Source organism: Salvelinus fontinalis, chromosome 39 (genome assembly GCF_029448725.1).
Source record: "Salvelinus fontinalis isolate EN_2023a chromosome 39, ASM2944872v1, whole genome shotgun sequence".
In the NCBI taxonomy this organism is placed as follows: domain Eukaryota; kingdom Metazoa; phylum Chordata; class Actinopteri; order Salmoniformes; family Salmonidae; genus Salvelinus; species Salvelinus fontinalis.
Window position 1 is genome coordinate 14,833,180 of NC_074703.1, and position 12,852 is coordinate 14,846,031.

Below are 12,852 nucleotides of genomic sequence, written 5' to 3' on the forward strand. Positions count from 1 at the left end.
TTCCATCCACTCTGCTCTGGCCCACATCCTCTGAGATTACAACCTGGGGAAACAGACAGTCAATATAATATATGGCCTAATTGTAAACCAAACTATTCCAATAGATGTGATCTTCCTTGGCAAAACTGTGCAACAGAGAGATCACTGTGTATTGCCTATGATAAGGCAGACACAGCCTTGCTGATAAGGTCCTCTGAGTAAATAATTGATCTTGCATTTGTGGATATTTGAGATACTTGCAATGTTGGAGTCTTTGGAGGCATATGGAATAAGTTGTCAGTTTGAGTACGGTCAATGACATCACAGACAAGGTTTCCATCGTCTCTTATTTCTTTGCAAAATGCATATTTGTCCTGGAGGAGGAAGCAACCATCTCATATGTTATTCTTGATGTATGGTTGGATGTTCTTGGCAAATTTTTCACTTTGCTTGATTCAGACAGTCGCCTCATCACTTGTACCAATGGATTATGTGGACTTTTGATGGCACGTTTAAGCCACTGCAAATGGTTCTCAAACCAATTAAGGTCACTGAGTGAGAAGTTGTGAAATGCAAATCTGCCAAGTGAGTGAGACCATGCACATTGTACAATGTACTGTAAATGATGTATCACCATAGACACACTTGCTCATGTCAACAAAGTGCATCAGCAACTGTTTTGGCATTATCAAGGTAATACCTCCTCCTGTCATCATCTGAATCTAGGAAAATTGACATGGCTACACTGAGGGACATAAAGTGGTGATAGACCTTTTAGGAAACGCCATCCTTCAATACTATGGGACCCGTGTAGAGCAAAACCCGCCTGTACTCAGTGGCTTTCCATCGGTCAAGTTCTGCCAGTGACTGAGGTTGTCGGGCAAATTGTTTTGGCAATAAGCCTTAAAAGGAGATCAGAGCCTCTGACAACTTGGTTTTCTGAGAGGAAGACAGCCTGTATGTTCTAGGGCCTCGTTTAAGGAAAACCAACATCCTCCTCACGACACCCAAGCACACCATATGCATAGAATCGAATGGAATCCCTGAAATACAAGAAACTCCAGCATCTATCAATGGAGATGTAGATCTCTGCACAGTCCCCAGGTCCAGAACAGAGGCTGAGAAACACACAGAATTAAATAGAGCCATGACTGAATGGAACTCTGCCACCTCAGGTAACTCAAACTAGCAATTAAACCAGATAAAAGAACACCTTACGGCACAACGGGGACTGTGAAGAGACACACAGACATTTTCTGCATTTTGTATTGTATTCTGCATTGTATTATGTATTGTTTTATGTATGTGATACGTGATTGGGATACGACTGTGATATGTGGTTGTCTTGCATGGCTATCTTAAGATGAACGCACTAGCTGTATGAATGGGAGAGTTTGCTGAATAGATCAATTGTAATGTAATGTAGCGCTATGTACACTGGGTATAGCAAACATTATGAACACCCTCCTAATATTGAGTTGCACCCCCCTTTTGCCCCCAGAACAGCCACAATTCGTTGGGGCATGGACTCTACAAGGTGTCGAAAGCGTTCCACAGGGATGCTGGCCCATGTTGACTCTAATGCTTCCCACCAATGTGTTGAGTTGGCTGAATGTCCTTTGGGTGGTGGGCCATTCTTGATGAACATAGTAAATTGTTCCGTGTGAAATACCCAGCAGTGTTGCAGTTCTTGACACAAACCGGTGCGCCTGGTACCTACTACCATACCCCGTTCAAAGTCACTTAAATCTTTTGTCTTGCCCATTCTCCCTCTGAATGGCACACATACACAATCTATGTCTCAATTGTCTCAAGACCTAAAAATCCTTCTTTAACCTGTTTCCTCCCCTTCATCTACACTTATTAAAATGGCCATGTACTCTTATAACCTCCAACCGGCACAGCCAGAAAAGTACTGGCCACCCCTCAGAGCCTGGTTCCTCTCTAGGTTTCTTCCTAGGTTCCTGCCTTTGTAGCGAGTTTTTCCTAGCCACCGTGCTTCTACACCTGCATTGCTTGCTGTTTGGGGTTTTAGGCTGGGTTTCTGTATAGCACTGTGACATCTGCTGATGTGAAAAGGGCTTTATAAATACATTTGATTGATTGAAGTGGATTAAACAAGTGACATAAATAAGGGATTATAGCTTTCACTTTGATTCACCTGGTCAGTCTATATCATGGAAAGATGTTTTGTATCCTCAGTGAATATAGGATGAAAAACAGATAATGATTTCACAGTGAGAAAATGCAGAAATGTCTCAAATAGGATGAAAATGTGATGTGGATCTGATGTTGCATGTTCATCGTATTTACAACACCACATGACATTGTGTTGGAATTTCCACAGATTCTACATGAGATTTTAGTTTAGATTCTATAAGAGATTAGATTCTACAAGAGATTTTAGTAACTATTCTAAGTGGAATTGTCAACGCAATTTCAATGTATACGTAGTCTTGATGATTATGTTGAAATTAGATTGATGTAACAACCCGTTAGTCATTGTTTTTAAGTTGAAGTTTTAGCATAATTCCAATGTTTGCAACACTGGTTGAAATGGTATGAAAACAGAACTGGTTGATGACTTTTTGCAAAACCAAATGTGTTTCAAACATAGATTCATCGTCACATTATGTTGAAAAATTACATTGAAACAACATTGCTTCAACCAGTTTGTCCCCTGTGTAACGGTTGTCGTTGGTGGAAGGAGAAGAGGACCAAAGTGCAGCGTGGTACGTATTCATAAATTTATTTACGTATTTATGTACGTATTCATTCATTAATTTAATAAAGAAATGAATACTGAACAAAAACAACAAACCGACAAACGAACACTCCTGTACGGTGAAACAAAACACAGAACAGAAAATAATCACCCACCAAAACACAGTGAAAAACAGGCTACATAAATATGGCTCCCAATCAGAGACAACGACTGACACCTGCCTCTGATTGAGAACCATACTAGGCCAAACACATAGAAAATTACCTACAGAACAAAACATAGAAAAACAACATAGAATGCCCACACCAACTCACGTCCTGACCAAACTAAAATAAAGAAAAAACAAAGGAACTAAGGTCAGAACGTGACACCCTGTGGGTACTAAGGTTGTTGATGAAGAAAAACAAGAGGCTTATGGTTTGCATTGAAAACATCTACAATATCCTTTGGGGATTTTGGGGCAGAGCCAGCTAGACCAACAGAGATTGAAAAAGGCTGAAATTGGTAATTAGAATGAGGCAGGAAAACAGCCCTTAGAGTCATAAATCAATAATCTGAGATTTTATTGTGGCTGGGGAGATCCCTGTTAAAAGCCATTGTTTGTAAGGCGGAGAGAGACCTGTGATGACTATTAAATTATGGAGACAGGCTTTTGTGCTGCATAAATACAGGAGTGACACAGCCCAGCTCACGGCCATTGAAGGAGGATGGGGAAAACACTGTATTCTTAGGTCTGTTAGCTTGGAGGACTAAAGAGTTATGTGAATGTCAAGTGTCAAGTGAAATATCAATGGATGTATCAGTGAACTAACAAGAGCACTGAGTTAGAGAGGTGTTCAGGTCCTAAATATAGAAAAGGACATACTCAATTACATTTACTTGTTTCTCCATGAGCCGAAAAAATGCTTTAGTAAAGGAGTGGTGTGTAATTTCTGTATAAACCAAGAGTAATTGTCATGAGAAAGAGTCTAACTTTAAACACTGAACCTTAGTTGTGAAAGCCAGCCTCCCTCTGGGTCTTGAATTGATGCCGTGGAATTGCATCCATTGACTGAGGCTGAGGGTGAGGAATGATTTAATCATTATCATTCATGACCAGAAACACAGAATCCTCCAGCTTTCTGTGTTGAACACTGAAACAGAACCACAGCCAGCGTGTGCCAGTCAAATTACCGCTGTAATTGATTATTTGGGAGACAATGACAAAATCAGAAATCTGGTGCAAACACATTTCGGGAAGAGCTCTGGCTTTATGTAAGAAGGAACAGGCATGAATACCAAACAGACTGTCGCTTTTAGAAATGGTTGTATAGAGCCAATCCAGAACATGGTGATCTCCATCTTCCTGGGAGGCGTGAGAAGTTTTAGGCACAGCCCCTTAATGACTATAGAAAGAAGTTGTGCCGGACTGCCACTGGCAGAGTATAATGAATGTTCTCTCTTTCAGACGTTTTCAATTTGTCTCGTTATGGCCCCCGGCATGCCGCCACGTCGCCACAATGTTAAGTTCAGCAGTGAGGTTAGATCAATTTGTTTGCTAAACAATATAATTGTGCTTTAGCTCCATTGGCGGCACACTCTTAAAAGGGCCAATTTGAGGAACATGGAGAGAGTCTCGCACACTCTAGGTTTCTTCCTAGGTTCCTGCCTTTCTAGCGAGTTTTTCCTAGCCACCGTGCTTCTACACCTGCATTGCTTGCTGTTTGGGGTTTTAGGCTGGGTTTCTGTACAGCACTTTGTGACATCTGCTGATGCAAATTTGCTCTCTTCTGGAATTGCACAGCAAAACCATTCATTTGGAGAGAAAATGTATATTTTCTCTAAACACTAGAAGCCATTATATCTGGGTTTTGTTGACATTTCAGTGAGGGCCTTTTTGCATATTTAAAATCCTGAACAATGTGCTGAGGATTATTTCACAATATTTGCTCACCGGAGAGAATTAACCTGCTGTATTAATGTAATTTTTAGAAGTAAACATTTCTGGTCTCCAGCTTCTCTTTCAGTGTCCTGCTGTGTTTGCTGGCGTAGGCCACTGTTATCGCGAGACAAACATGTTGAAGTAGTTGATTTGGTGCGTATTATACACCTTCTACCCAAATATTGGCTTCAGCGGAAGTATGAAATCAACAGGATAGGCTAGCCACAGAGGTATGCTTCAACAAGCTACAATCATTGTCATTAGAGCTCTAAAAATCGAATTCCCCTTGGTAAAGGACTATTTTGTTTTGACAAAACATTGACGTCTTCTGACATTTAGCTGGACAAATGAGTTTTCTCCAGGACACCTGTGTTACTGAGATATGAGGGGATGCCGGGTCACAAACCTATTGCTTCTGCCATCAGATACCCAGCAGACTTCCAAAGACCAATAACACTGTTCTGTTGTTGAAAGGCAATGATCCTAACAGACTATGTCCTCGGTCATTATTTAATGTCAAGCCTTACTGTACTTCAAATGTTCCCTGTATTCCTTGTGTGTACATGTCATTCAACCTCAGTTCTTTTCCGTGTCTATTTCTGTCTTATTCGTGTTCTTTGTAATTCACTCTTTATTGAAGTCATCGCCTTCCCTGATGAAGATGGTAGAATGTTTAGAGATTCGGTGACATACTAGGTGCCAGATGACACAACAGAGCCATTGCTCCTAGCATGGGTTGTTAATCAACGGTTGTGTTAATGACTCACATAGATTCATCTGAAATCCTCTCCACCCTATGATTCCAAAGTACAAACACACACGTGCACTAACATCAAATCAAATCAAAGCAAAGCAAAGAAAATTGTATTAATCACATGTGCTGAATTCAACAGGTTTAGACCTTACAGTGAAATTGCTTACTTTCAAGCCCAACAACAATGCAGTTGAAAAAAAATAAGAATAAGAAATAAAAGTAACAAGTAATTAAAGAGCAGCAGTAAAATAACAATAGCGATACTATATACAGGGAGGTACCGGTACAGAGTCAGTGTGCGGGGACAGCGGTTAGTTGAGGGAATATGTACATGTAGGTAGAGTTATTAAAGTGACTATGCATAGATGATAACAACAGAGAGCAGCAGAAGTGTATAAAAGAGGGGGGGGGGGGCAATGCAAATAGTCTGAGTGGCCATTTGATAGATGTTCAGGAGTCTTATGGCTTTGGGGTAGAAGCTGTTTAGAAGCCTCTTGTACCTAGACTTGGTGCTCTGGTACCACTTGCCGTGTGGTAGCAGAGAGAGCAGTCTATGACTAGGGTGGCTGGAGTCTTTGACAATTTTCAGGGCCTTCCTCTGACACCGCCTGGTATAGAGGTCCTGGATGGCAGGAAGCTTGGCCCCAATGATTTACTGGGCCGTACACACTACCCTCTGTAGTGCCTTGCGGTCGGAGGCCGAGCAGTTGCCATACCAGGCAGTGATGCAATCAGCCAGGATGCACTCGATGGTGCAGCTGTAGAACCTTTTGAGCCATATCTTTTCAGTCTCCTGAGGGGGAATAGGTTTTGTCATGCCCTCTTCACGACTATCTTGATGTGCTTGGACCATGTTAGTTTGTTGGTGAAGTGGACGCCAAGGAACCTGAAGCTCTCAACCTGCTCCACTGCAGCCCCGTCAATGAGAATGGGGGAATGCTCGGTCCTCTTTTTCCTGTAGTCCACAATCATCTCCTTTGTCTTGATCATGTTGAGGGAGAGGTTGTTGTCCTGGCACCAAACGGCCAGGTCTCAGACGTTCTCCCTATAGGCTGTCTCGTCATTGTCAGTGATCAGGCCTACCACTGTTGTGTCATCGGCAAACTTAATGATGGTGTTCGAGTCGTGCCTGGCCGCGCAGTCATGAGTGGACAGGGAGTACAGGAGGGGACTGAGCATGCACCTCTGAGGGGCCCCCGTGTTGAGAACCAGCGTGGCGGACGTGTTGTTACCTATCCTCACCACCTGGGGGCGGCCCGTCAGGAAGTACAGGATCCAGTTGCAGAGGGAGGTGTTTAGTCCCAGGGTCCTTAGTTTATTGATGAACTTTGAGGGCACTATGGTGTTGAACGCTGAGCTGTAGTCAATGAATAGCATTCTCACATAGGTGTTCCTTTTTGTCCAGGTGGGAAAGGGCAGTGTGGAGAGCAATAGAGATTGCTTCATCTGTGGATCTGTTAGGGCGGCATGCAAATTGGAGTGGGTCTAGAGTTTCTGGGATAATGGTGTTGATGTGAGCAATGACCAGCCTTTCAAAGCACTTCATGGCTACAGATGTGACTGCTACGGGTCAGTAGTCATTTAGGCAGGTACCTTAGAGTTCTTGCGCACAGGGACTATGGTGGTCTGCTTGAAACATGTTGCTATTACAGACTTGGACAGGGAGAGGTTGAAAATGTCAGTGAAGACACTTGCCAGTTGGTCAGCGTATGCTTGCAGTACATGTCCATGTAATCCGTCTGGCCCTGTGGCCTTGTGAATGTTAATTATTTGACTAGGCTACCTGTATGTGACATTGTGTTGTTATTTCGCTGAACAAATTACATTTTTGGCAGTGAAATGAGGCTACTCAGGCGAGAAAAAAACCACACACAAATGTATAGGCCCGTTGGAAAATATAAATTGACTGTTTAAAAAATATATATATTTCTTCCCATTTTCAATGTAAATGTGAATCACATTTTTATTTGGCGTACCCCCGACGGCATTGCGCGTACCCCAGTTTGGGAATACCTGCCGTAAATCATCTGGATTAAATTCTCTGGTCATTTTATACAATTTTACTTTAGAAAAACCAAACTTATTTGAATAAAACTCAAAATATGTTGCTGTAGTTTGTCCATAAATACTAGTTGAAGATTATATTAAACTGTAATATTTATTACGTAGAAACACAGTGTTTGTGGACATGTTTCTTATTACCGTAAACCTTTTTAAATAAACTTTTATTCACCCGTAATGCTTCATCTAGAGAAGTAATCGTTAGATGAGCACAAGTTAAGTTAATTTCTTCAGAATGTGCCGTTAGAATGAGTATCTTATTCTCAAACACCCCCTTTACCTACCACACTTGACCTCATTACCGAAATGACTAAAAAGCTTCAATTGGGAAATGGTCAGAGAACCAACATGGAGGCATGAATGGAATTAGTGATGTGGTCAATGGTGAAGGTGCATAAAGAAGTTGGAATGACGTCATCCACCTCTACGCAGACGACACCATTCTGTATACATCTGGCCCTTCTTTGGACACTGTGTTAACTAACCTCCAAACGAGCTTCAGTGCCATACAACACTCTCTCTGTGGCCTTCAACTGTTCTTAAACGCTAGCAAAACCAAATGCATGCTTTTCAACCGTTCGCTGCCCGCACCCGCCCGCCCGACTAGCATCACTACTCTGGACGGTTCTGACCTAGAATACGTGGACAACTACAAATACCTAGGTGTCTGGCTAGACTGTAAACTCTACTTCCAGACTCATAACAAATATCTCCAATCCAAAATCAAATCTCGAATCGGCCTTCTATTTCGCAACAAAGCCTCTTTCACTCATGCTGCCAAACTTACCCTAGTAAAACTGACTATCCTACCGATCCTCGACTTCGGCGATGTCATCTACAAAATAGCTTCCAATACTCTACTCAGCAAATTGGATGCAGTCTATCACAGTGCCATCCGTTTTGTTACCAAAGCTCCTTATACCACCCACCACTGCGACCTGTTTGCTCTAGTCGGCTGGCCCTCGCTGCATATTCGTCGCCAGTTCCACCGGCTCCAGGTCATCTATAAGTCTATGCTAGGTAAAGCTCCGCCTTATCTCAGCTCACTGGTCACGATAACAACACACACCCGTAGCACGCGCCCCAGCAAGTATATATACATTTTTTAATAAAAAATTGTTTTACCACTATCCACTGAGTTTTTAAACTACGGCGTGCGACATGGTTCAACGCACCAATATACAATATACTTTATTTTCATATTTCCGCCATCCTGGAGCTAGAATTGGGATCATGTATCCTGCACTAATGATGACACAAATAAGAGTAAAGTAGAGCAATGTATAATACAGTGAACTTAGCAAACAGGGCATTTGTGGTAAGTGCATGGGGGCCGCCATCTTTCTGAACCTTCGCTATTGTTTGCTGACTTATAATGGCTGTCTCCTATTACTTGCATATTAAACAAAGGGCCTCTCATTACCGAAACACACATTTCTCATTAACACATAATTTTTAGGTCAGTTTTGATAATGAGAACCTTAATTTAGGTAACAATAATAATTTCATTATAATAGATAGATGGGTATGCTGTGCTGGTAACTTTATTTTACTACAGTAGGACCACTGCTTACACCTATTGTTTAGATTTTTTGTAAAACATCAGTTATTTGACTAAGTAGGGTTTGTCAAGAAATATGGGGTGTATAAACCCCATTTAATTTACTTAAACCCACAATCTGGAGTTTGTGTTTCAGCAAAGACAAACCCTGATTTGGTCAGTGCTTATATTTGTCCTATTTCATACATTTTAAATGAATTATAAATGGTTTTTTTTTGCATATCCCAACTCTCCCTGAGACACCCTCAGAGAGTGGGGTCACAGCCAGGGTCAGCTCTGGGATTCGAATTAGCAACCTTTTGGGTATTGGCCCTAAGCTCTAACCGATAGGCTACCTGCCGCCCATTTGATAACCCCCATTTTAAAATGTGTACCTGTTTTAGCACTTACGTATACAGTTGTTTCATATCCCAAGCCAGTTTTTGGTCCATATCCCACATATTTAGATACTTTATAGGTATATCATGTAATGCCATTTGCCAATCGGATCCCATTCAATCCAGAAATTCATCTAAAATACCTTACAACCCCACATATCCACGTCCTAATACACCAATATTACCTGTAAGGACCTTGGAGAAATTACTTTTTCTTAAAAAAAAAACTTTCCTACCCTTCAGTCCACTTTTGACTTGCATGCATGTTAAGTCTGAAAGACAAGTACATAGAGTAATTCTAAATAAGGGGTATTTTGGTCAATTGCATTATGATCAGTGATTTTAGTATTATGCAAGTCATTTGGGATTAACAAATGACACAGTTTGATGATGTATTGGGTTACTGAATCTCTAATGGAGCTCAGTACAGTTTTTCAATGGATTGCCAAACTGCAACACTCATTACCAAAACATTCATTGTTATCTCCAAAAGCTGCTTATTATTAAAGTAATGGACCAATATTTAGGAAATATTAGAAAAATACAATTTATTATTTAGCAATTATGGCTTAATCTGATGCTTTTTGTTCTTTATCCAAATATGTTTACATAAAAATGACATGTATACACAAATAATTATAACAAAACAAGATTCAGAAAAGTTTTTTTGCGGTAATGAGAGAAATTACAAAATACATTTTAATAATTTTATTAGAAATATATTTGTTTTCAGTGTTATGTTTAACTCAGGCTTTTTCAGAAGGGGAGCAATGTTTGTGTATAACTTTTTTGGACATTGAAAACTGTTGTGGTAATGAGAATGTTTGCGTTGGTCGTTGTGGAAATTATGGTAATATCTGATCAATAAACATATCAAGAATTATGAAATAGATAAATATAGCTTCTAATCTTAGTCATTTTTATTATGTATTTCTTTTTTGTCAATAGTTTTTTTTTCAAGTGCCAGTTTCATGAGAATCCCCCTGCTGCATGAGGTTTCGCAATCAAAGCCACCATTCCATTCCTCGAGGCGCTCCCTGACATTAAACATGAAGGACAGTGGAGGAATTGAACTCAACGAACTGGAATCACACATGGTGGCACTGGCAGAGCACAGACACATACTGTGTACACACACACACGCATACACACATGCACAAACACAACACAAATCCAGTTGCCAATACATCTTATTCTTCTCAACGGAAACACCTAATTACTTCCGCTCAATGTCTTCGACAAAGCGAGCCCAGATGGAGTAAATGAAAGTGTTCCAGGCTTTATTTAGAGGTCCTGTCAGGCAAAAGCCTCTCTTGCATGACACACCATTACCACAACATCCACATTCTTGATCTTGGAGCCGGGGGTTGGGTTCAAAAATGCTCTGCAAGACATGCTCTCTCTCCTTGGGCGCTAGATAGCAGGTACTAGCCTACCTGCAGCTGCTCACAAAGCGGCGGAAGGAGATTAATGCCACGCCACGCTCTAATTAAGCAATAAGGCATGAGGGGGTTTGTGGTATGTTGGCAATATACCACAAACCACGAGATGCCTTATTGATATTATAAACTGGTTACCAACGCAATTAAAACAGTAAGAATAAATGTTTTGTCATACCTGTGGTATATGGTCTGATATACCACAGCTTTCAGCCAATCAGCATTCAGGGCTCAAACCACCCACATTTACATTACATTTAAGTCATTTAGCAGACGCTCTTATCCAGAGCGACTTACAACTTGGAAAGTTCATACATATTCATCCTGGTCCCCCCGTGGGAATTGAACCCACAACCCTGGCGTTACAAGCGCCATGCTCTACCAACTGAGCCACACGGGACCCAGTTTATCATTTTTGTTTAATTATAGTCCTGGAGCACCTGGAAGGAGTTCCATCAGCCTGATATTGACCACTGGGGTAACCATGGTGACAGCTCAATGAATTGTGGGTGTCTGCACCAGAGTCACACTGGGCGGGGGGGGGGGGGGGGGGGGGGGGCATACACACGCACATGGACACAGACAAACGCATGAGCGCACATACATGCCTGCACACACAGAACAAGATGCACACACTAATATAGACAGCAGAAGTTCTCATTGATTATAAGCAAATAAACTGACTAATTCAATTCAATCATGTTGACAGACTATCCATTGTCTGTCCATTGTCAGAAATGCAGTAATTTTATGTTTGGGCATAATATTTGTTTTAACACCAGCGGTGATACAGATGTAGGATCTTCATTTTTGTTGTCAGAGCAAAATGATCCTACTGCAACAGGATTTGAACATTTAGTCCATAATGTTGCTGATTGGTAGTTACGCTATTAGCTGGACAAAAGTAGACAATGTGAAAAGTGCACTGATGTTAATAACTGTGTGTTAGTGTGGGTTTTCAGTGGATTTATGTAAATCACAAAGCTCATCTGCATTTCCTGCGACGCAGTGATCAAATTAAGATCCTACATCTGTAGTATTACAACACCCAAGGCTGAAATAGCTGGAAACAGCATTGTTAGAACACACCATATATTACAGCATCCATTCTATAAAGCGGTGACCAAATTACATAAATTACAGTAAGAGCTTTCTCAGTTGTCTGGCCTTGTCACTGTGGGTGTGATCGGATGAGCAGCCAGGACACGGCAATTGATTGGAAGGCCTCAAGCAGAATACATTACTGCAGCAGAAACCTTTTTGTCTGGTTGGGCACTGGCTAAGGGAAGGGAAGGCAGTCTGCTTCAGGGCAGTTGGTGCTGTAATAGGCCAATTCAGATTTCAACCTTTCAAGCCTCGTAATCTGACGTTATTGCCACAGTGGAGGTGTTCACATGAAGAGCTCCCATAAACAGCCCTAACAAACAGCTAGGCCTGCATATAGCTATATACAGTATAATTACACATGCATATCTCTAAATATGGGTCTGGGCCTGTAAATCAAAGCCCATTAAACCACATAGTAGACATATTCCTCTCACATGAACTCATGACCCTCGCTCTTCATGTCAAAAAGGTGCCATGAGACGAAATCAATCATTGGAGGATTGACAGCAAAGGTTTTCATACAGTATGTACTGTATCACCTATCATATTTACATTTACATTTAAATCATTTAGCAGACGCTCTTATCCAGAGCGACTTACAAATTTGAAAGTTCATACATATTCATCCTGGTCCCCCCGTGGGAATTGAACCCTGGTCCCCCCGTGGGAATTGAACCCACAACCCTGGCGTTGCAAGCGCCATGCTCTACCAACTGAGCCACACGGGACCACATATCATATCTTGCTTTACCTACCCACAGGGCCATATACAGTGGGGCAAAAAAGTATTTAGTCAGCCACCAATTGTGCAAGTTCTCCCACTTAAAAAGATGAGAGAGGCCTGTAATTTTCATCATAGGTACACTTCAACTATGACAGACAAAATGAGAAAAAAAAATGCAGAAAATCACATTGTAGGATTTCTAAT

The 12,852-nt window shown here is 41.3% G+C and overlaps 1 non-coding gene across 1 annotated transcript; it reads right to left on the reverse strand.

Annotated features, from left to right (window-relative positions):
• Window positions 1–11,142: 11,142 nt before the first annotated feature.
• On the reverse strand, window positions 11,143–11,219 carry trnat-ugu (transfer RNA threonine (anticodon UGU)). The gene has a single exon. It is a non-coding gene; the product is annotated as a tRNA-Thr (tRNA).
• Between the last annotated feature and the right edge of the window lie 1,633 nt (window positions 11,220–12,852).